Genomic DNA, 26,686 nt, shown 5'->3' on the forward strand with positions numbered 1-26,686 from the left:
CTGCCCGCGCACTATTGTACGTTCTCTCTCTCCGCGTAAACGAAACGCGCACCCGATCGTTAATTTGGACTAAAAATTGAATAATAACTCATGTAGTTTATGTATCGTATTTTATTCGCTGATGTAAACTTAATTTAGATTATATATAAATAAACGGTTTTTATGTTTAAACTTCTGGAGTGCAGTTTCTTCCGTTTTTCTCTCAGTTTCTCCATTCCGGGTCCAACCCTCATACCTATCCGCTCGCGCGAACTTGTGGTCTCTGTATCGACCGAAAGATACAGTGATGTCATCCTGACGAGGTATCGAAGAGATACCGACCCTATGGTCACACATAAAACTGTTATATCAGCATACGGACAGTTATATACATGATATAAAACAAGTGATACTTATCAAGACATGAGGAAATGATCGATTACTTTGATACATCCGATTATCTTGAGAATAATCAATATGGTATACCGAGAGTTAATAAGAAAGTGTTACGTAAAATGAATAATGGAAAAATAATGAGAAAAATTTTTGGTTTAAGAGCAAAAATGTATGCCTTAAAAGTAGAAAATCAGGTTTCAAAAAAATCAAAAGGAGTAAAGAAATGTGTTGTTAAAAATAGGATATCATTTGATGACTATAAAGACTGTTTGTTTAATAAAACAGAACATTCCCGAACAATGAACCTAATTAGAATCAAGCAACATGAACTTTATTCAATAAAAGTAAATAGAGACATTGAAATAGAGACATTGAAAAAACAAAACAATATTGGTAAACTTCAAAATACTCCAATGAGGAATGCAAACGAGTTGGAAATTGATTACGAATCTCCAATTGATTATATTAAAACAATGTCCCTCGCTTTAGTAATAAAAAATTAGTAGTTCTTAGGGATAGAGAATTGAATGAATTTCAAGTTTTTCTTCCCGATCGAGTCAATAAAAAATTAAAGAATGAATATTTAAATGAGATGAATAATTTTAAATTTGTATACAGGAGTATGAGAGATTGTGAAAATATGTATAATGCTCATATTATTAAGTTTGTTTGGCTTTTTTTTATTTTCTTTTTTGTAATAAATCACAGTTATTAAAATTATATTGATTATGAATATTCAGTATGGCAATTGTGGGTTTTCTACCAGATCGATGTAAATAAACATCTAACTGAAAACCGTATTTATGCACTAAACAATCGAATAAATTTAAAATTTGTGTACAGAAGTATGAGGAAGCTGAATAGAGCTCATAATTAATTTTTTTATATTTACTTTTAGACATGTGGCGGATTTAACTTAATTTATTTTCAGGACGAAATAAGTAATTGTCATTTTTTAGACTAAAATTTTTAAAGTATTTTAACCAAATTTTTAAACATTTATCCAAATTTTCATGTTTCTAAATTTCGGGGGAGAACTCTCGTTTATATACTACTCTCATTATACAGTTGTCACGATCAATGCCCGCATTTTTTAATACAATTAACGTATTTTTATAAAACCTTCAATTTGTAAACTACCCATGATTTTTATAAAAGCAGAATGATCTCTATTTTAAGCATTAATTATTTGATCAGTTTATTTTTTATATACAAAGCATTCTTGATAAAATGAATAGAAGTGGGCCTAAATATTAAAGTTTCTGTAATATGTTGAGCATATTACATATAAACATTAATTATTTTAGCATATTGTAATATTTTACCAAACATATAAATTATAAATGTTACCTGCTTATTTTTATTTAATGTATTTTAAACTATTTCAAATGATGTACAAAAATGATAATTCTATAATCACTATAGTATATACTATATACTATACTAATAATGTATTTTTTCCTTCTTTTCGGTTATCCAATTTTTACAGTTATCCGACCAACCTGAGTTCCCAATTGAATCGCATAATCGATGCTCTACTGTATATATAGATTATACACATGTATAAATACGACATTTGTATTTGTGCGAAAAAAGTTTACAATTGAATTTCTTATATTTCGAATAAAATACTATATAATTAACTTATGTTTTTATGAAAAATTAGAAGTTATTTTAATTTGTATGTTTTAGCATTACTGTTAAATACCATTAATTCAATTATACATTAAATATAGCAATAGTTCTTGAAAATAAATCATAATAAAATATGCGTTAATAAGTAACATATATATATTAATATACTTACAATAGCTTTAGCCTGTTAAATTTAGTATAATACAGTTTATTATTTTTTGAATAATAATATAAAAATATTTCTATTATTAAATATATTTAACTGAACTTGTTTTCTAATTATAAATACGTTAGTGTTAATTATATTGTAACTACTTATTACTTGATTTATTACAAATTATTCGCAACTTTAATATTTAATCAGAAAAAACCATTAAATTAAAATAATAACATGTCAAAGTACTATATTTAAGTATTTAGCAATTACATACGAGCAAATATGTTTGCCATTTATGAAAAAATAGATAGTGGAAAATATTTCACTTAATTCTTTTCAGACAGAATATAGTATGCACCCAAAGAATGTTTATTAAGCACATCATGTAACTTGCATAACATAAATAATAGAAAGAAATGTGTATAAAAACGAATTTTGAAATGAATTGCAGAATAATTATCGAAGGTTAAATTATAAAATTTTTTCATTATTTGAAATAATTAATTTTAACATTATTTTTTTTGCTGAAAAGATAAAGTTCAACAATTTGTTAGTTTTTTCTTTGATTTTAATAAATGTTAGTTATTCTTATTGTTTAAGAATAAAAGCAAAAACTACGAATTATTATAGTATCGTGTACATCGGTGTTTCTCAACTTCAAATGAATCGTCGCCCTCTTCAAAGTAGTATCGCCCCCTTCATTACAAAATTTCGCTGCCAAGGGACAAGGCTAACGCCAAATTCGCATTGCATTAAATAGACTAGTGAATAGTATAATGTTATTTGTTTAATAATTGTAGGATATAAGGAATAAAATATCTAATTATTCTTGTAGTAAAGTAATGTTTTACTATAATGTCCAAAATATTGTTTTCACTCCCCAAAATATAAATTTCTACTAATTGCCCCCTCGACATAGAAAAACGCCCACTGGGGGCGATATCGCCCTCGTTGAGAAACACTGGTGTACATTGTACTCAGGTGTTTAGCATCATTGATATTTCGAATAAACATGTCTACCTTGAAAAATAATTCACTTGTTGTCGTCTTTCTGGATGTCACAGTTTATTACTATATTTCATTTCTCTGTTTAAATATGGTTAAACTTAAATTTATCTACATATTTATTATACTTTCTGGAATACGAAACTTTTGCTGATATTGTATAAAAACAAATTATGTTGTATTACCACTAAAGCACAAGTAATAAATATGTAATCATATATAAGCGCAGGATTATTTTAATTTTAAAAATTAGAAATTACGAAAGTGATTTCTAAGTCTTTTGCATTCTGTATGATTATACGACTTAATTGCTGTTGGGAAAATGTTAACATATTTTTTTAATATTTGTAAACTCCGACATCATTTTTAATGTATAATATTTAATAGTATTTATCGATCATTTTTATGAAGGTTTTCTGTAAGTCGCCTATTGTTTAGTTCTCAAATGAAATGAAAAAAAAAGTCAAAAGACATAAACATCGTTTGTACTGCTTTCATTTTTTAAAATAAATATGTAATATACATTCGTGTTTATAACTTAAGCAAATCACCTAAGAATGCAGATAAAAAAAACATAAATATATAGAGCTATATTTATTATATGAGGAATACTAGGAAAGACTTGCACAGAATTTTTATATTTGAAACCTCGGATCGCTATAGTAAGTGTGTTGCTTCTGCTTATCGAAGTAGTCTCTTCGTAATAAATCGCTACCTGCAGCGTTTGGGCAGATCTATAAGTCTCATAATCATTTATTGAGGTTGCGAATGCATCGAATCGGGTAACAGTGGACAAGACTTCTGCAACAAAAACGAATTGCTGTGATAGCACGGGCAGTTTTGAGCTTGAGGATCAAGTCGCAAAATTAGCGGGACTAAAGTCCTGTCTGTATGAGGGTAGGGGTTGGCCGTTACCATTAGTCCTGTGTCATCTCGTTGTGTTTTAGGATTATCTCATTTACGGGTTTGCGACTCAATCGTAAGTTACATGCATTCCATCTTTTTACTGAAAGCGCGCGGATTATTTTAAGATCTTGTTTGTTAAATTTTGTCAAGTATTTACAAAATTACGACCATTTACGTGCTGAAACGACATGGTTTCTTATTTGGATATTCGGCCGCTGTTGCGATTTTCAGTTTTATTTTAAAATTTTTTTTGACATATCACTCGATAGCGTACCCTCGCGCTGTGCCTAGTGATTCACTTTTTATTCAGTTTAATTAAATTTTCCGGTTTTAACGATAAATCGGTTATTTTTTGTATTGCGGGCTATTCGCCATCTTGTGCGGGTCGGCAGTTTTGTACTGAATTATACTTCTCAAGTGTTACATTGTAAAAAATTTGATTATTTTTCGACTAATATTAACTGTGAAATTCACGATTTTCTTCGGGAAGTCTACCTTGCTTAAACCAATGATTACCCTAACTGACCCTAATTTAATCGGTGCTCGGTTTTTCGCCAGAAATTGGGCCGGTCTANTATGTATCGTATTTTATTCGCTGATGTAAACTTAATTTAGATTATATATAAATAAACGGTTTTTATGTTTAAACTTCTGGAGTGCAGTTTCTTCCGTTTTTCTCTCAGTTTCTCCATTCCGGGTCCAACCCTCATACCTATCCGCTCGCGCGAACTTGTGGTCTCTGTATCGACCGAAAGATACAGTGATGTCATCCTGACGAGGTATCGAAGAGATACCGACCCTATGGTCACACATAAAACTGTTATATCAGCATACGGACAGTTATATACATGATATAAAACAAGTGATACTTATCAAGACATGAGGAAATGATCGATTACTTTGATACATCCGATTATCTTGAGAATAATCAATATGGTATACCGAGAGTTAATAAGAAAGTGTTACGTAAAATGAATAATGGAAAAATAATGAGAAAAATTTTTGGTTTAAGAGCAAAAATGTATGCCTTAAAAGTAGAAAATCAGGTTTCAAAAAAATCAAAAGGAGTAAAGAAATGTGTTGTTAAAAATAGGATATCATTTGATGACTATAAAGACTGTTTGTTTAATAAAACAGAACATTCCCGAACAATGAACCTAATTAGAATCAAGCAACATGAACTTTATTCAATAAAAGTAAATAGAGACATTGAAATAGAGACATTGAAAAAACAAAACAATATTGGTAAACTTCAAAATACTCCAATGAGGAATGCAAACGAGTTGGAAATTGATTACGAATCTCCAATTGATTATATTAAAACAATGTCCCTCGCTTTAGTAATAAAAAATTAGTAGTTCTTAGGGATAGAGAATTGAATGAATTTCAAGTTTTTCTTCCCGATCGAGTCAATAAAAAATTAAAGAATGAATATTTAAATGAGATGAATAATTTTAAATTTGTATACAGGAGTATGAGAGATTGTGAAAATATGTATAATGCTCATATTATTAAGTTTGTTTGGCTTTTTTTTATTTTCTTTTTTGTAATAAATCACAGTTATTAAAATTATATTGATTATGAATATTCAGTATGGCAATTGTGGGTTTTCTACCAGATCGATGTAAATAAACATCTAACTGAAAACCGTATTTATGCACTAAACAATCGAATAAATTTAAAATTTGTGTACAGAAGTATGAGGAAGCTGAATAGAGCTCATAATTAATTTTTTTATATTTACTTTTAGACATGTGGCGGATTTAACTTAATTTATTTTCAGGACGAAATAAGTAATTGTCATTTTTTAGACTAAAATTTTTAAAGTATTTTAACCAAATTTTTAAACATTTATCCAAATTTTCATGTTTCTAAATTTCGGGGGAGAACTCTCGTTTATATACTACTCTCATTATACAGTTGTCACGATCAATGCCCGCATTTTTTAATACAATTAACGTATTTTTATAAAACCTTCAATTTGTAAACTACCCATGATTTTTATAAAAGCAGAATGATCTCTATTTTAAGCATTAATTATTTGATCAGTTTATTTTTTATATACAAAGCATTCTTGATAAAATGAATAGAAGTGGGCCTAAATATTAAAGTTTCTGTAATATGTTGAGCATATTACATATAAACATTAATTATTTTAGCATATTGTAATATTTTACCAAACATATAAATTATAAATGTTACCTGCTTATTTTTATAAATGTATTTCGAACTATTTCAAAAGATGTACAGAAATAATAATTTAAAAAATTTAAATAATTTTTACAAAGTCTTAGTGTAAGTATTTCGCTAAAACTTTAAAATCTATTTGCACATTTATAGTAACACTAGCTGTTAATCGCGGAGATGTTTTACAAGCAAACCCCATTTATATTCAGTATTTGAACAACCACAGTAATTGTTATATAACACCTACTGCCGAGAATGGTGAGAATTGCTGAAAATCTAACAAACTATTTTCAATTTGATCAATTTTCTGGAACGTTTAGAATCGTTCTATAATCGAATCGATACACAATAATACATTCAAAATTAAAACGGTTCGAACATTTGGTTAAAAAATCGAAATATATAAAAGTGTTATAAATTTAATTTTAAAATTTTTTTTGACATATCACTCGATAGCGTACCCTCGCGCTGTGCCTAGTGATTCACTTTTTATTCAGTTTAATTAAATTTTCCGGTTTTAACGATAAATCGGTTATTTTTTGTATTGCGGGCTATTCGCCATCTTGTGCGGGTCGGCAGTTTTGTACTGAATTATACTTCTCAAGTGTTACATTGTAAAAAATTTGATTATTTTTCGACTAATATTAACTGTGAAATTCACGATTTTCTTCGGGAAGTCTACCTTGCTTAAACCAATGATTACCCTAACTGACCCTAATTTAATCGGTGCTCGGTTTTTCGCCAGAAATTGGGCCGGTCTAAATCGATCTAAATGCGTTATTGCTGTTAACTCGGACAGGCCACGGTCCAAATGTCCTTTCCTTTTAGGTTGAAACCCTCACATATTGTTTTTCGGGCCGTACCAAACTTTTATTTTTATTTCTGTAATAGAATTTCTGCGATAATAGATTCCTCGAGGAAGTTATCAACTACCAAAGCTTCTGAATCTCGGGTTGTTGATAACTCTTTCGAGGAATCTATCATTGCTGAAGCCAATGTGCATTTTACTAGAATTCTGGATCTAGTGCCAGAGACTGATAAATGTAATAATACTACAAAAGACAGTAAGGAAGTTTGTGAAAGAATTACTCGCCTCTTCTCATGCCCTTGTCAATTCCAATGCAACCTGAGAGAGGTTAGATCAAATACAATGGCCATTATAACATCTCAACTACAACACCACTCTATCACTGTTTCCATTTATTCTGAAGTGGTGAAATCAACTATCAGACAAAGCTCACAAACTTAATCTATCAATCGTTCCATTAATAATAAAATTAATAGAGAGGGTGGCAGAAGCATTATTCTCTAATACTGTACCCAGATGAGAAGGAGGGAGTCCAGCTGGACACGGGCGCTATTACTAAAAATATAATGAAAAAGATTCACTCCAGCAAAATAAAATAAAGATAAAGGATATTAGAGAAATAAACAGGGATGGTATATGTTTTCGCACCGGTAGCCACGAGCCGTCAATCCGGATATTCAGGCACTCCCAGAGATAGGTAGCAAAGTTAGAACCAAAATCTCAGATGCAAGGAGGCAAAGAGACCTTTTACTATTCTAATGTGAGAATCTGGAAATTGAAAGGAAAGTCATTTTGAGCAAAGTAACAAAGTAGAGAACCCTCGACATAGAAAAACGCCCACTGGGGGCGATATCGCCCTCGTTGAGAAACACTGGTGTACATTGTACTCAGGTGTTTAGCATCATTGATATTCCGAATACGTCTACCTTGAAAAATAATTCACTTGTTGTCGTCTTTCTGGATGTCACAGTTTATTACTTGATTTAATTTCTCTGTTTAAATATGGTTAAACTTAAATTTATTGGCATATTTATAATACGTTCTGGAATATGAAAGTTTTGCTGATATTGTATAAAAACAAATTATGTTGTTGTACCCCTAAAGCACAAGTAATAAATATGTAATCATATATAAGCGCAGGATTATTTTCATTTTAAAAAGTAAAAACTATGAAAGTGACTTTTAAGTCGTTTACATTCTCTATGATTATACGACTTAACTTAAACATCATTTTTAATATGTAATTATTTAATAGTATTTATCGGTCATTTTTATGAAGGTGTTTTCTGTAAGTCGCCTATTGTTTAGTTCCCAAATAAAATTTTAATAAATTTAAAAAACATGAACATCGTTTGTATTGTTTTCATTTTTTAAAATAAATATGTAATATACATTCGTGTTTATAACTTAAGCAAATCACCTAAGAATGCAGATAAAAAAAACATAAATATATGATAAAATATATATTATATGATTAATACTAGGAAAGACATGCACAGAATTTTTATATTTGAAACCTCTGATCGCTATAGTGTGTTTCTTATGTCTATCGAAGTAGTCTCTTTTCGTAATAAATCGCTATTAGCAGCGTTATGGCAGGTCTATAAGTCTCATAATCGTTTGTTGAAGTTGCGAATGCATCGAATCAGGTAACGGTGGACAAGACTTCTGCAACAGAAACGAATTGCTGTGATCGCACAGGCAGTTTTAAGCTTGAGGATCAAGTCGAAATTGGCGGGACTAAAGTCCTGCCTGTATGAGGGTAGGGGATGGCCGTTACCATTAGTCCTGTGTTATCTCGTTGTGTTTTTGGATTATCTGATTTACGTGTTTACGACTCAATCGTAACTCCGTAAATGAGATAATCCAAATTAATCGTTACATGCTTTTCATCTTTTTACTGAAAGAATTTAACAAACAAGATCTTAAAATAATCTAAATTATTTTAAGATCTTGTTTGTTAAATTTTGTCAAGTATTTCAAAATTAGGATCATTTACATGCTGCAACCACGTGGTCTCTTATTTGGATATTCGTTCGCTGTTGNAAACGTAGTTGAAAACAACAAATCACATCCAAAATACTACAGTAGAAGCCGTTCTTCTGGTTAAGACTTAATGCTGTTACTTTTCTTCCCACTGGAAAATTTCGAAAAATTTCTTTTTAGTGTGCGTTTTCATGACGTACCCTAACTGTGTACCAAAGTTCACTTTTTTAGGTTCAGCGGTTTGCTCTGGGCGATGATGAATCAGTCAGTCAGTCAGTCAGGACAAGCAATTTTATATATATAGATTATACACATGTACAAATACTACATTTATATGTGTGCGAAAGTTTACAATAAAATTTCCTATATTTCGAAACAGATACTATATAATTAACTTATGTTTTCATAAAAATTATGTTATTTTAATTTGAATGTTTTAGCATTACTGTTAAATACCATTATATCAATTATACATTAAATACTTACAAAAGCTCTAGCCTGTTAAATTTAGTATATTACAGTTTACTATTTTTTGAATAATAATATAAAAATATTTCTATTATTAAATATATTTCACTAAACTTGTTTTCTAATTATAAATACGTTAGTGTTAATTATATTGTAACTACTTATTATTTGATTTATTACAAATTATTCGCAACTTCAATATTTAATCAAAAGAAATCATTAAATTAAAATAATAACATGTAAAAATACTATATTTAAGTATTTAGCAAATTACATACGAGCAAATATGTTTGCCACTTATGAAAAAATACATGTTGGAAAATATTTCACTTAATTCTTTTCAGACAGAATACAGTATGCACCCAAAGAATGTTAATTAAGCACATCATGTAACATGCGTAACATAAATAATAAAAAGAAATGTCTATAAACGAATTTTAAAATTAATTCTAGAATAATTATCGAATGTTATATTACAAAATTTTCGCATTATTTGAAATAATTAATTTTAACATTATTTCCTTCGCTAAAAAGAAAAAGTTTAACAATTTATCAGTTTTTTCTTTGATTTTAATAAATGTTAGTTATTCTTATTGTTTTATAACAAAAGCAAAAACTACGAATTATTATAGTATCGTGTACATTGTACTCAGGTGTTTAGCATCATTGATATTCCGAATAAGTACGTCTACCTTGAAAAATAATTCACTTGTCGTCTTTCTGGATGTCACAGTTTATTACTTGATTTAATTTCTCTGTTTAAATATGGTTAAACTTAAATTTATTGGCATATTTATAATACGTTCTGGAATATGAAAGTTTTGCTGATATTGTATAAAAACAAATTATGTTGTTGTACCCCTAAAGCACAAGTAATAAATATGTAATCATATATAAGCGCAGGATTATTTTCATTTTAAAAAGTAAAAACTATGAAAGTGACTTTTAAGTCGTTTACATTCTCTATGATTATACGACTTAACTTAAACATCATTTTTAATATGTAATTATTTAATAGTATTTATCGGTCATTTTTATGAAGGTGTTTTCTGTAAGTCGCCTATTGTTTAGTTCCCAAATAAAATTTTAATAAATTTAAAAAACATGAACATCGTTTGTATTGTTTTCATTTTTTAAAATAAATATGTAATATACATTCGTGTTTATAACTTAAGCAAATCACTTAAGAAAGCAGATAAAATATATATTATATGATTAATACTAGGAAAGACATGCACAGAATTTTTATATTTGAAACCTCTGATCGCTATAGTGTGTTTCTTCTGTCTATCGAAGTAGTCTCTTTTCGTAATAAATCGCTATTAGCAGCGTTATGGCAGGTCTATAAGTCTCATAATCGTTTGTTGAAGTTGCGAATGCATCGAATCAGGTAACGGTGGACAAGACTTCTGCAACAGAAACGAATTGCTGTGATCGCACAGGCAGTTTTAAGCTTGAGGATCAAGTCGAAATTGGCGGGACTAAAGTCCTGCCTGTATGAGGGTAGGGGATGGCCGTTACCATTAGTCCTGTGTTATCTCGTTGTGTTTTTGGATTATCTGATTTACGTGTTTACGACTCAATCGTAACTCCGTAAATGAGATAATCCAAATTAATCGTTACATGCTTTTCATCTTTTTACTGAAAGAATTTAACAAACAAGATCTTAAAATAATCTAAATTATTTTAAGATCTTGTTTGTTAAATTTCGTCAAGTATTTCAAAATTAGGATCATTTACATGCTGCAACCACGTGGTCTCTTATTTGGATATTCGTTCGCTGTTGCGAGTTACAGTTTTATTTTAAAATTTATTTTGACATATCACTCGATAGCGTACCCTCACGCTGTGCCTAGTGATTCACTTTTTATTCAGTTTAATTAAATTTTCCGGTTTTTACGATAAATCGGTTATTTTTTGTATTGCGGGCTATTCGCTATCTTGTGCGAGACGGCCGTTTTGTACTGTGTTACCCTTAAGAAGTTACCCTGTAGAAAAATTAAGTGTTACCCTGTAGAAAAATTTTCCGACTAATATTAATGGTGAAATTCTCGATTTTTTTCGGGAAGTCTACCTTGCTTAAACCAATGATTACCCTAACCGACCCTAATTTAATCGGTGCTCGGTTTTTCGCCAGAATTTGGGCCGGTTTTAATCGATTTAAATGCGTTATTGCTGTTAACTGTGACGGGCCACGGTCCAAGAGTCCTTTCGTTTTTAGGGTGAAACCCGCGGACCATGTTTTTCAGGCCGTACCAAACTTTTATTTCGATTTCTGTTACGGAATTTCAGCGATGATAGATTTTTCGAAGGCGTTATCAACAACCAAAGCTTCTGAACCTTGGGTCGTTGATAACTCTTTCGAGGAATCTATCATCGCTGAAGCCAATGTGCATTTTACTAGAATTCTGGATCTAGTGCCAGAGACTGATAAATGTAATAATAATACAAAAGAAAGTAAGGAAATTCGTGAAAGAATTACTCGCTTCTTCTTATGCCTTTATCAATTTCAAGGCACCTGAGAAAGTTTAGGTCTAATACCACGGCCATTATAACTTTCAACCAAAACGTCACTCTAGCATTGTTTCCATTTATTCTGAAGTGATAAAATAAACTATGAGACATAGTTTCAATTCAAACACAAATTATTTATTGCTATTGATACAGACACTTGGCAAATCACAAAATTAAATTTTATTCAGTCGATTCAGTCAACTGAACAAAATTTATTTCTGTGATTTGCCAAGTGTCTGTATAAATAGCGATAAATAATTTGTGTTTGAATTGAAATAAATTACAGTCACGGTTTCAAAAATACCAGAATCAGACAAAGCTCAACAACTTAATCTATCAATCGCTCCATCAATAATAAAATCAGTAGGGAGAGTCGCAGAAGCAGTTATTTCCTAATAGTGTACCCAAGCAAGAAGAAGGGAGTCCAGCTGGACCTGAGCACTATTACTAAAAATATAATGAAAGAGATTCACCCCAGTAAAATAAAATAAAAAATAAAGGCTGTTAGAAAAGTTAAGGGGGATGGTGTATGTTTTCGCACCGGTAGACAAGAAAATGCTATGGCCCTCAATCAGGTTATTCGGGCACTCCCAGAAATAGGTAGCAAAGTTAAAACCAAAATCTTAGATGGAAGGAAGCAAGGAGACATTATACTATTCTAATTAATGTACCTAACTTTATTCCCGAAAAAGACATAATCGAAATGATATATCAACATAATGAATTTGTGATTAACATACCCAAACAGGAGTTCTTTGCCTATACTAGAATTATATAGAACTAGACTAACCAGGGAAAATAGCAGAGTAAACTGCTGCCACATCATTCTGTCCAGAACGTTAATCATTAAAAACTCCTTGATCAAAATCAATCTTCTGTCCATCTCCTGGGCTAATATCCAGATAGACAACTATGTTTTCGTTACTAGATGCTACCAATGCTGTATCTTCACATTGGGTGTGACTGCAATAAAAAACAAATATGCAGTCAGTGCTTAAAATGTCACAGTTTCAAGGATTGCAACCAGCATAATCAAACATCATGCTGCATCAACTGCGAAATAACAAACAAGGACCTACCACCAGATAAAAGACATCTTACTAATCACAATGCCTATAATCCTCATTGCTTATGCATTATTCGAATAAGTTAAAAAACTACTAAACTGATCACTGTCATTTTCTAAGAATATATTAAGGTACTACAAATCAATCTTCAAAAATGCAAGGCTGAAACTACTGACACTCTACAAGCTCTCAAACATCAGATAGATTTACTAGTCATACAACAGCCATACTGCTATAATATGAAAATTGTCTGATTCGATTAACTCAACATGCTCTACCTTTTGAATTAACAAGACAATCCGAAGACTGGAATAGTAAGCATCAACAAAATCTCGATGCACTATCCTAACCAATCACTGCAGCGAAAACTTTACAACTCTCACAATCAACCTACAGGCTTCAACTATTGTCATCATCTCCTTTTACTTTGCCCCCTCCGCGGACTTCAACACTCCTCCTCAGAATCTTCGTTCCCCCAATCTGTCAGCTCAGTCATCTGCCTATTCTTACCTCTGAAGACTTTAATGTAAAGTGTCTAGTCTGGCATGCACCAACATATAAACCAAGGGAATACCTTGTCAACGAATTTATCAACGAAATGAATCTTCAATCTCTTAAATGTAGTACGTTGCCAACTTACTTTTCCTCCACTGGAGTTAGCTGGGTCGATATCTGTCTTGCTAATAGGCTCTTACTTCAAGACATTAGTTCTCACTTGTACCACCCTGTATGAGCAGTCAGTGAGTGATCATAACTTTATCAAGGTGAAAATTACAACTCCATTTATAAACAAAACATCAGGATCACCCAAAGTACAGATTAGATTCTTTATCAGCATCTGATCAAGACTTACTGGTTGACAGACTTCTATCAACAACATTAATGATGGAAACGAACTTAATGCTCTAGTTAATAAACTTCTAGGCTCTGTAAACCATGCTTTTTACTAAAAGGCATGGTTTACGGTGCCTAGAAGATTATAAGGCTTTCTTTCAGGGCTCCTTTGCGAGCTTGTCAGAAAACTAGAAGAAAAAGTTCTGCGTATCTTCGAAAAAGATATTGTATACAAGAGGTATGTAGATGATGTATTCATAATATGGAAAAACAATCGATTAATTACTAACTTTGTAGATAGAATTAACGAAAACGAATAAGGCCTAAGCCTGAAGCTAGAGCAAAAAAGCTTCAAGATGATACATTTCTTAGACATTAATATAGTATTTAACAAAGGGCGTATATCCACTAGCGTATTCATTAGACCAACGCATAGCCCACTATATATTCCTGCAAGCTCTAATGATCGTTATAGGTATAAGTTAGCAGCATTTCGAGCATTGATTAGAAGGGCTTATATATACTGTGAAAACGTTATAGACCGTGATACAGAGATAGAAAGAATTATACATAAAACAGGAACATTAGGTTATAAGAGAAATGTTATAGAAGGAATCATTAGAAAATTTGAAGTTAGTAATAATAAGGTCACTAGACAAGGTCCATCTAAGTACACGAAATTTACATACAACAAGTATTTAGGAAGGATTATGAAAGAAATCGCAAATATAAAAGATAAGAAGGTGATAAAGAGCTTTTAATTTGTATAAAATACTTAGAAACGATAAAAAGGATTGTTAAAAAAGAAGATAAGGTGGGTGTGTATAAGATTCCCTACGAGAACCAGCTAATAGGTATAAAAAAATTATGTAGTGGTCACTATTAGAAACCTAGGTGTGAGGATAAAAAAACACAGATACTATATTAGAAAGGGTTCTAATACAACAATGTTAGCCCAGATTGCACAAGAAGAAGGTTCCTTGGTTCGATGGAATGAAGCGGAAATCCTAAAAGAGATACACTTCCAAGTTTGGCAAGAACGGCTGAAAAGATAGAAATTTACAGAAGCAAGCTTAAAGAAAAATGCATTAACGCAAGGGACGCGGAGGGTCTTCCTTCAGCTTGAAAATATTCCGTTAAAAACTTACAAAAGGCGCGTGAACTCTAGTATGTTTTAAAGGAAATTTTGTCTAGATAGGATAGACAGTATTAATATATATTACAAGTAATATGTTTTTTTTTACATTTTTTGTATCATTTACAATATATTGGTTATATGTTATTGGTTATCAATATTTTTGCATTTTTGAACATGTTCCATTTTAGTAATATTCTATTAATCTGAAGATGATCTATTGATTAAATCAAAAGCGTTTCTTATAATAAAAAATTCTCTCAGCGAATATTAAAGTGTTGGTACGAGAGTGGTTTATATTTTCAAGTATTTGAAAATATTTACTTTCTACTCAAAAATATGTAGAAAGGTTTAAGACTTTGTGAAACTTTTTTTTAAATTTAGTCCGTTGAAATAAATGAATAAAATAAAATGGAAAAAATTTGTCAGTTTCATTTACACGTTTATTGGGCCACGGGCTGGACACCCCTGGTATAAACAATATAAATTTTTTAAAATACTTAAGTGTTATCTTGGATAATAAACTAAACTGGAAACAACATGTAAATTATATTTATAACAAGGTTGTGTTAGGCACTCGCTAGCCTTAATCGCAAGGAATTGGAGGAAATACGGCAGCAATACAAGTAGGATAATTTACACCGCTGTTATTCAGCTTATTATTACGTACAGGTAAGAGATCTGGGGTAACAGAGTAGATAATACGCAGATCAAAAAGAAACTGCTGTCAGCACAGAGGCTATAGACAATCTCAGTAGTCAAGGCGTACAGGTTGTTTCCATTGATGCCATACTTGTCATTGCAAACTTTTTTCCCATTGATCTCATAAAAGAAAGTATGGAAATACAATCTGCACAAACTAGCCAACCAACAACTTACCACTAATTCTTATAACACCAAAATTAATTAATGACATGAGGGTCCACTCTCCTGCTACAAACATCAATACACTCATTGCAGAACACAGCCTCGATCAGCTTATGCAGCACCATTTCCTTCATCCAAGTACTTCTATAGACCATCTGTTCTCTCTAGATGGCTCAACCACCTGTTCATATTACTATATCTTTACGGATAGTTCTAAATCTGACAAATAAGTAAAATTGTTCATAAGTTGTAATGAAGAACTACAAGACATTTACAAGGCTCAATTCAGACTGGCCAATCACTATTCCTCTAATCAAGCGGTATTTCTTTCAATTTTAAACGCAATCAAATGGATTAAAACAATGCTCATTCCAGTAAACTGAAAAGTATCTCTATCTTGTCAGACAGCAGGGTGGCCGAACTCTAGCTCAAAAATATAAACATCAAATTGCCAATCATGGTGCTAGCTGAACGAAGAAGAGGATCTTATACCTATAATTTATTACTGCCCGATTTACGTGACTCAAAAAAACTATCATCATCAGAAGAGTTCACAATGAAAATTACTACTGGCCTTGAAACAACAAGACCTCGTGAATAATAAAAGTATCTACAGAGTCCTTGTGAAATTTGCTCATAGTACTAAACAACTCTGCCTATTTTGGCCAAGTCTCCCTCCTCTCCCTGGTCTTCTTGTTCTTGCTTGTGTTCTTCGTGCAACAATTGAATCTTTAAATTTTGGACTCTTATTAACATCTCAACACATTTTGCTTATTTGTTCTCTCTTCATTATTCTGCACATAATTCTACTTTTCTGTTTTGTATATTGTTAATATTGTTATTACTATTATACGGGTATTCTATATACTGCATGCTGCATTATTGTCATATCCAACATGTAACTGCTTTATTTTACTGTATGTCCATTGTTAATATTGCTTATAATATTGTCAGGCTATCCTGTTGTTCCCTCGTTATTGCACTCAGTAGCTGCACCTATATTTTTTGTCACGAAGCTATTTTCTATGCTCTGTAGTATGTAAACTTTCCACAGTAACGTCATTATACATATTTTATAATAACTTTATACTATTTTATTTTGTAACCTTGTACTTTGTCTAATTTTTAATAAATATGTTGCTGATGCCCCATGGGTCCCACAAATCCTGTACTAACTACCCTTAACTATTTCCTATCTCACTTTATTTCTTTCTCCTTTTCCTAGCTTTTTCATTTTATATATCACCTTTCAATTTCTGTGAACTGGGCAATACCACTGTTTGCGGCTCTTACCACTTTTTGTCAGTGTCCTGGCTGTATGGAGAATAGGGCAAGACCTTCCAGGCTAAGGACTTGAGCAGGGCAGTTACGGTCGTCGCATTATGCCTTCCTGCATTATCCTGCAGAATAAATAGATAACGATGCAGCAGCTCGTGACGCATCTTGTAAACTTTGAGCTGAAAACTTTGCACGAAACAGTAGTTGCCCATTACGGTAACAGTTGTGCCTATGGAATTCGCTCTTTGTCAAAATGACATCTTCATGGTGATATGAGGTAATTATCACCTTGTTAAATTTTGACTGAGCCCTGCAGGGCTCAGTCAAAATTTGACAAGGTGATAATTACCTATTTGGTTGCCCTTATTCGCTTTGAAATTTCAGTTCTAACTCGATGTTCCTGGGCCAGTGATTGTCAATGGCGATGATGTGTTCAAAAATCTTTGTCTCCAAAGTATTGTATTTGTTCAACAACTTTGTCGAAGTTTTTTCGCAACCACGTTTTTGTTCTAGTATCAGATTGTGTGTCACCCATCTTGCAGAGACTTCTGTACCTTTAGGTTGATTGTGAGGATTTGAAGTTTCAAAAAATGCGATAGCCTCACATCTTGCAGAAATCGCGTGGAACGTGATATGACGATCTTCTCCAAACAGTTCTGCAATATGCATTACCTCTTACCATGCGTTACCTCTTACCAGTCACTGTTTTCAACTGTCTAAACTTGGGGTTCGCCAAGATGCTTCATCAACCGTAATCGAAATTTTCTGCTTAGAATGACACTAATTCACTCAGCATTGCCATTAATACATGTTTTTCATTAATGCTTTGTCGATGTTTACGGGCATTTTCCCACGTAACGAGTCGAATTTCACATTTGATCGTACCTGAGTTTTCTGCGGACGCCATGTTTCTCTTTTCCTGCTCAACGATTGCTTACTATAGTCTTACATGCCAAATCTTGTCTGTTCGTTACATCTGTGAAGATGCTTACAAAAGAGTTTAAAGTGAAAAACAGTACAAATTTAAGTTATTTTAAACAACAAACTGCTCTTTTGAGTGCCAAATACTTTGAAGAGTACTGAAAGTAAAAAACACAAAAACAATGGAAAACATTATAATTATACTGTTTAAAACCAAATAACAATAATAAATATTAAATTCTTAATTCTTAATCAAGACAAAACCATTTCAACACACGAAGTTTGCATTTACACTAGTTATAAGTATTTTNAATATGTCAGGAATATATCATTGGTAATATGCCAGAAATATAAGTTGTCAGAGAACTTTTGATCAGATTCAAACATTTTAAGAAATATTTATAATATGTAAAGTTCAAAACTTTCTATTACTTGTACATAGTTGAATAAATTAATAAAAAATAATATTTTTAAACTTCTACGAATTTTACAAAAACGGATGAAACTTTCAATTTTGAAAGGAAGTTGATTTCCTTTCCCATGCTGACTCACGATGAGTGGCATGAGTTTTGCACACGCTACTGGATGGCAGATAAAAGGGACATTTTCCTGCTATTCGAGGCAGTCCGTTGGAAAAAGGTTGCCACACGAAGAGAGACCGTCATAAGATTAAGGCAGTCCGTCGGAAAGAGGTTGCCACACGAAGAAAGATATCGTCATGCAAGTCTGTTATACGAATCCGATAAATGAAACTTTAAAATTGTTGAAGGAAAAGTTATTTAAAAACCTGTTCATAGAAAATATTAGAAGAAGAATATCCAGAAAAGAAGACCCTCATACAGTAAAATATTCGAAAGACCTGGAGAAGGTAATATGAGCACAGATAGATCGATGTTAACTCTCTTTCATGCGTGAGGTTTAGAATAAGATTAGGTTAAGTTAGTAGTTAGATTTAGGTTTAGATTCATTATTTTGTATAGTTTTGATATTTTAATTTATTAAATGTTTTTGTTTAGATAAAATGGTTTTGTTAATGTTGAATATTCATAGTCATTCGTATTTAAACTTCCTTCGCTCCTCTTACTCACAGGTAAAAGATAACGCGTGTTAATCCGCGTGTAAAATAATTGATTAACTGGTGTCGGGAATCCTGATAAGGAAAAGGGTGATTAAGCGTTTATCTAATTCTGATTTTGTTTAACAGTCAAAGTGTAAGTCCCTACACACTCGATTTCTTTAAATAGAAAAACTATTCTTTTAGACATTTAAATATTGAAGTTTTCTGTAATGTGTTAAACATATTACATATAAACACTAAATTATTTTAGCATATTGTAATATTTTACCACACATATAAATGTTACCTGCTTATTTTTATAAATGTATTTCGAACTATTTCAAAAGATGTACAGAAATAATAATTTAAAAAATTTAAATAATTTTTACAAAGTCTTAGTGTAAGTATTTCGCTAAAACTTTAAAATCTATTTGCACATTTATAGTAACACTAGCTGTTAATCGCGGAGATGTTTTACAAGCAAACCCCATTTATATTCAGTATTTGAACAACCACAGTAATTGTTATATAACACCTACTGCCGAGAATGGTGAGAATTGCTGAAAATCTAACAAACTATTTTCAATTTGATCAATTTTCTGGAACGTTTAGAATCGTTCTATAATCGAATCGATACACAATAATACATTCAAAATTAAAACGGTTCGAACATTTGGTTAAAAAATCGAAATATATAAAAGTGTTATAAATTTAATACACATAAGTACTTAATGAAGACGAAACGTAGTTGAAAACAACAAATCACATCCAAAATACTACAGTAGAAGCCGTTCTTCTGGTTAAGACTTAATGCTGTTACTTTTCTTCCCACTGGAAAATTTCGAAAAATTTCTTTTTAGTGTGCGTTTTCATGACGTACCCTAACTGTGTACCAAAGTTCACTTTTTTAGGTTCAGCGGTTTGCTCTGGGCGATGATGAATCAGTCAGTCAGTCAGTCAGGACAAGCAATTTTATATATATAGATTATACACATGTACAAATACTACATTTATATGTGTGCGAAAGTTTACAATAAAATTTCCTATATTTCGAAACAGATACTATATAATTAACTTATGTTTTCATAAAAATTATGTTATTTTAATTTGAATGTTTTAGCATTACTGTTAAATACCATTATATCAATTATACATTAAATACTTACAAAAGCTCTAGCCTGTTAAATTTAGTATATTACAGTTTACTATTTTTTGAATAATAATATAAAAATATTTCTATTATTAAATATATTTCACTAAACTTGTTTTCTAATTATAAATACGTTAGTGTTAATTATATTGTAACTACTTATTATTTGATTTATTACAAATTATTCGCAACTTCAATATTTAATCAAAAGAAATCATTAAATTAAAATAATAACATGTAAAAATACTATATTTAAGTATTTAGCAAATTACATACGAGCAAATATGTTTGCCACTTATGAAAAAATACATGTTGGAAAATATTTCACTTAATTCTTTTCAGACAGAATACAGTATGCACCCAAAGAATGTTAATTAAGCACATCATGTAACATGCGTAACATAAATAATAAAAAGAAATGTCTATAAACGAATTTTAAAATTAATTCTAGAATAATTATCGAATGTTATATTACAAAATTTTCGCATTATTTGAAATAATTAATTTTAACATTATTTCCTTCGCTAAAAAGAAAAAGTTTAACAATTTATCAGTTTTTTCTTTGATTTTAATAAATGTTAGTTATTCTTATTGTTTTATAACAAAAGCAAAAACTACGAATTATTATAGTATCGTGTACATTGTACTCAGGTGTTTAGCATCATTGATATTCCGAATAAGTACGTCTACCTTGAAAAATAATTCACTTGTCGTCTTTCTGGATGTCACAGTTTATTACTTGATTTAATTTCTCTGTTTAAATATGGTTAAACTTAAATTTATTGGCATATTTATAATACGTTCTGGAATATGAAAGTTTTGCTGATATTGTATAAAAACAAATTATGTTGTTGTACCCCTAAAGCACAAGTAATAAATATGTAATCATATATAAGCGCAGGATTATTTTCATTTTAAAAAGTAAAAACTATGAAAGTGACTTTTAAGTCGTTTACATTCTCTATGATTATACGACTTAACTTAAACATCATTTTTAATATGTAATTATTTAATAGTATTTATCGGTCATTTTTATGAAGGTGTTTTCTGTAAGTCGCCTATTGTTTAGTTCCCAAATAAAATTTTAATAAATTTAAAAAACATGAACATCGTTTGTATTGTTTTCATTTTTTAAAATAAATATGTAATATACATTCGTGTTTATAACTTAAGCAAATCACTTAAGAAAGCAGATAAAATATATATTATATGATTAATACTAGGAAAGACATGCACAGAATTTTTATATTTGAAACCTCTGATCGCTATAGTGTGTTTCTTCTGTCTATCGAAGTAGTCTCTTTTCGTAATAAATCGCTATTAGCAGCGTTATGGCAGGTCTATAAGTCTCATAATCGTTTGTTGAAGTTGCGAATGCATCGAATCAGGTAACGGTGGACAAGACTTCTGCAACAGAAACGAATTGCTGTGATCGCACAGGCAGTTTTAAGCTTGAGGATCAAGTCGAAATTGGCGGGACTAAAGTCCTGCCTGTATGAGGGTAGGGGATGGCCGTTACCATTAGTCCTGTGTTATCTCGTTGTGTTTTTGGATTATCTGATTTACGTGTTTACGACTCAATCGTAACTCCGTAAATGAGATAATCCAAATTAATCGTTACATGCTTTTCATCTTTTTACTGAAAGAATTTAACAAACAAGATCTTAAAATAATCTAAATTATTTTAAGATCTTGTTTGTTAAATTTCGTCAAGTATTTCAAAATTAGGATCATTTACATGCTGCAACCACGTGGTCTCTTATTTGGATATTCGTTCGCTGTTGCGAGTTACAGTTTTATTTTAAAATTTATTTTGACATATCACTCGATAGCGTACCCTCACGCTGTGCCTAGTGATTCACTTTTTATTCAGTTTAATTAAATTTTCCGGTTTTTACGATAAATCGGTTATTTTTTGTATTGCGGGCTATTCGCTATCTTGTGCGAGACGGCCGTTTTGTACTGTGTTACCCTTAAGAAGTTACCCTGTAGAAAAATTAAGTGTTACCCTGTAGAAAAATTTTCCGACTAATATTAATGGTGAAATTCTCGATTTTTTTCGGGAAGTCTACCTTGCTTAAACCAATGATTACCCTAACCGACCCTAATTTAATCGGTGCTCGGTTTTTCGCCAGAATTTGGGCCGGTTTTAATCGATTTAAATGCGTTATTGCTGTTAACTGTGACGGGCCACGGTCCAAGAGTCCTTTCGTTTTTAGGGTGAAACCCGCGGACCATGTTTTTCAGGCCGTACCAAACTTTTATTTCGATTTCTGTTACGGAATTTCAGCGATGATAGATTTTTCGAAGGCGTTATCAACAACCAAAGCTTCTGAACCTTGGGTCGTTGATAACTCTTTCGAGGAATCTATCATCGCTGAAGCCAATGTGCATTTTACTAGAATTCTGGATCTAGTGCCAGAGACTGATAAATGTAATAATAATACAAAAGAAAGTAAGGAAATTCGTGAAAGAATTACTCGCTTCTTCTTATGCCTTTATCAATTTCAAGGCACCTGAGAAAGTTTAGGTCTAATACCACGGCCATTATAACTTTCAACCAAAACGTCACTCTAGCATTGTTTCCATTTATTCTGAAGTGATAAAATAAACTATGAGACATAGTTTCAATTCAAACACAAATTATTTATTGCTATTGATACAGACACTTGGCAAATCACAAAATTAAATTTTATTCAGTCGATTCAGTCAACTGAACAAAATTTATTTCTGTGATTTGCCAAGTGTCTGTATAAATAGCGATAAATAATTTGTGTTTGAATTGAAATAAATTACAGTCACGGTTTCAAAAATACCAGAATCAGACAAAGCTCAACAACTTAATCTATCAATCGCTCCATCAATAATAAAATCAGTAGGGAGAGTCGCAGAAGCAGTTATTTCCTAATAGTGTACCCAAGCAAGAAGAAGGGAGTCCAGCTGGACCTGAGCACTATTACTAAAAATATAATGAAAGAGATTCACCCCAGTAAAATAAAATAAAAAATAAAGGCTGTTAGAAAAGTTAAGGGGGATGGTGTATGTTTTCGCACCGGTAGACAAGAAAATGCTATGGCCCTCAATCAGGTTATTCGGGCACTCCCAGAAATAGGTAGCAAAGTTAAAACCAAAATCTTAGATGGAAGGAAGCAAGGAGACATTATACTATTCTAATTAATGTACCTAACTTTATTCCCGAAAAAGACATAATCGAAATGATATATCAACATAATGAATTTGTGATTAACATACCCAAACAGGAGTTCTTTGCCTATACTAGAATTATATAGAACTAGACTAACCAGGGAAAATAGCAGAGTAAACTGCTGCCACATCATTCTGTCCAGAACGTTAATCATTAAAAACTCCTTGATCAAAATCAATCTTCTGTCCATCTCCTGGGCTAATATCCAGATAGACAACTATGTTTTCGTTACTAGATGCTACCAATGCTGTATCTTCACATTGGGTGTGACTGCAATAAAAAACAAATATGCAGTCAGTGCTTAAAATGTCACAGTTTCAAGGATTGCAACCAGCATAATCAAACATCATGCTGCATCAACTGCGAAATAACAAACAAGGACCTACCACCAGATAAAAGACATCTTACTAATCACAATGCCTATAATCCTCATTGCTTATGCATTATTCGAATAAGTTAAAAAACTACTAAACTGATCACTGTCATTTTCTAAGAATATATTAAGGTACTACAAATCAATCTTCAAAAATGCAAGGCTGAAACTACTGACACTCTACAAGCTCTCAAACATCAGATAGATTTACTAGTCATACAACAGCCATACTGCTATAATATGAAAATTGTCTGATTCGATTAACTCAACATGCTCTACCTTTTGAATTAACAAGACAATCCGAAGACTGGAATAGTAAGCATCAACAAAATCTCGATGCACTATCCTAACCAATCACTGCAGCGAAAACTTTACAACTCTCACAATCAACCTACAGGCTTCAACTATTGTCATCATCTCCTTTTACTTTGCCCCCTCCGCGGACTTCAACACTCCTCCTCAGAATCTTCGTTCCCCCAATCTGTCAGCTCAGTCATCTGCCTATTCTTACCTCTGAAGACTTTAATGTAAAGTGTCTAGTCTGGCATGCACCAACATATAAACCAAGGGAATACCTTGTCAACGAATTTATCAACGAAATGAATCTTCAATCTCTTAAATGTAGTACGTTGCCAACTTACTTTTCCTCCACTGGAGTTAGCTGGGTCGATATCTGTCTTGCTAATAGGCTCTTACTTCAAGACATTAGTTCTCACTTGTACCACCCTGTATGAGCAGTCAGTGAGTGATCATAACTTTATCAAGGTGAAAATTACAACTCCATTTATAAACAAAACATCAGGATCACCCAAAGTACAGATTAGATTCTTTATCAGCATCTGATCAAGACTTACTGGTTGACAGACTTCTATCAACAACATTAATGATGGAAACGAACTTAATGCTCTAGTTAATAAACTTCTAGGCTCTGTAAACCATGCTTTTTACTAAAAGGCATGGTTTACGGTGCCTAGAAGATTATAAGGCTTTCTTTCAGGGCTCCTTTGCGAGCTTGTCAGAAAACTAGAAGAAAAAGTTCTGCGTATCTTCGAAAAAGATATTGTATACAAGAGGTATGTAGATGATGTATTCATAATATGGAAAAACAATCGATTAATTACTAACTTTGTAGATAGAATTAACGAAAACGAATAAGGCCTAAGCCTGAAGCTAGAGCAAAAAAGCTTCAAGATGATACATTTCTTAGACATTAATATAGTATTTAACAAAGGGCGTATATCCACTAGCGTATTCATTAGACCAACGCATAGCCCACTATATATTCCTGCAAGCTCTAATGATCGTTATAGGTATAAGTTAGCAGCATTTCGAGCATTGATTAGAAGGGCTTATATATACTGTGAAAACGTTATAGACCGTGATACAGAGATAGAAAGAATTATACATAAAACAGGAACATTAGGTTATAAGAGAAATGTTATAGAAGGAATCATTAGAAAATTTGAAGTTAGTAATAATAAGGTCACTAGACAAGGTCCATCTAAGTACACGAAATTTACATACAACAAGTATTTAGGAAGGATTATGAAAGAAATCGCAAATATAAAAGATAAGAAGGTGATAAAGAGCTTTTAATTTGTATAAAATACTTAGAAACGATAAAAAGGATTGTTAAAAAAGAAGATAAGGTGGGTGTGTATAAGATTCCCTACGAGAACCAGCTAATAGGTATAAAAAAATTATGTAGTGGTCACTATTAGAAACCTAGGTGTGAGGATAAAAAAACACAGATACTATATTAGAAAGGGTTCTAATACAACAATGTTAGCCCAGATTGCACAAGAAGAAGGTTCCTTGGTTCGATGGAATGAAGCGGAAATCCTAAAAGAGATACACTTCCAAGTTTGGCAAGAACGGCTGAAAAGATAGAAATTTACAGAAGCAAGCTTAAAGAAAAATGCATTAACGCAAGGGACGCGGAGGGTCTTCCTTCAGCTTGAAAATATTCCGTTAAAAACTTACAAAAGGCGCGTGAACTCTAGTATGTTTTAAAGGAAATTTTGTCTAGATAGGATAGACAGTATTAATATATATTACAAGTAATATGTTTTTTTTTACATTTTTTGTATCATTTACAATATATTGGTTATATGTTATTGGTTATCAATATTTTTGCATTTTTGAACATGTTCCATTTTAGTAATATTCTATTAATCTGAAGATGATCTATTGATTAAATCAAAAGCGTTTCTTATAATAAAAAATTCTCTCAGCGAATATTAAAGTGTTGGTACGAGAGTGGTTTATATTTTCAAGTATTTGAAAATATTTACTTTCTACTCAAAAATATGTAGAAAGGTTTAAGACTTTGTGAAACTTTTTTTTAAATTTAGTCCGTTGAAATAAATGAATAAAATAAAATGGAAAAAATTTGTCAGTTTCATTTACACGTTTATTGGGCCACGGGCTGGACACCCCTGGTATAAACAATATAAATTTTTTAAAATACTTAAGTGTTATCTTGGATAATAAACTAAACTGGAAACAACATGTAAATTATATTTATAACAAGGTTGTGTTAGGCACTCGCTAGCCTTAATCGCAAGGAATTGGAGGAAATACGGCAGCAATACAAGTAGGATAATTTACACCGCTGTTATTCAGCTTATTATTACGTACAGGTAAGAGATCTGGGGTAACAGAGTAGATAATACGCAGATCAAAAAGAAACTGCTGTCAGCACAGAGGCTATAGACAATCTCAGTAGTCAAGGCGTACAGGTTGTTTCCATTGATGC

Source organism: Centruroides sculpturatus, unplaced genomic scaffold, assembly GCF_000671375.1.
Source record: "Centruroides sculpturatus isolate CEXI.00-Female unplaced genomic scaffold, Cexi_2.0 scaffold1729, whole genome shotgun sequence".
NCBI lineage: Eukaryota > Metazoa > Arthropoda > Arachnida > Scorpiones > Buthidae > Centruroides > Centruroides sculpturatus.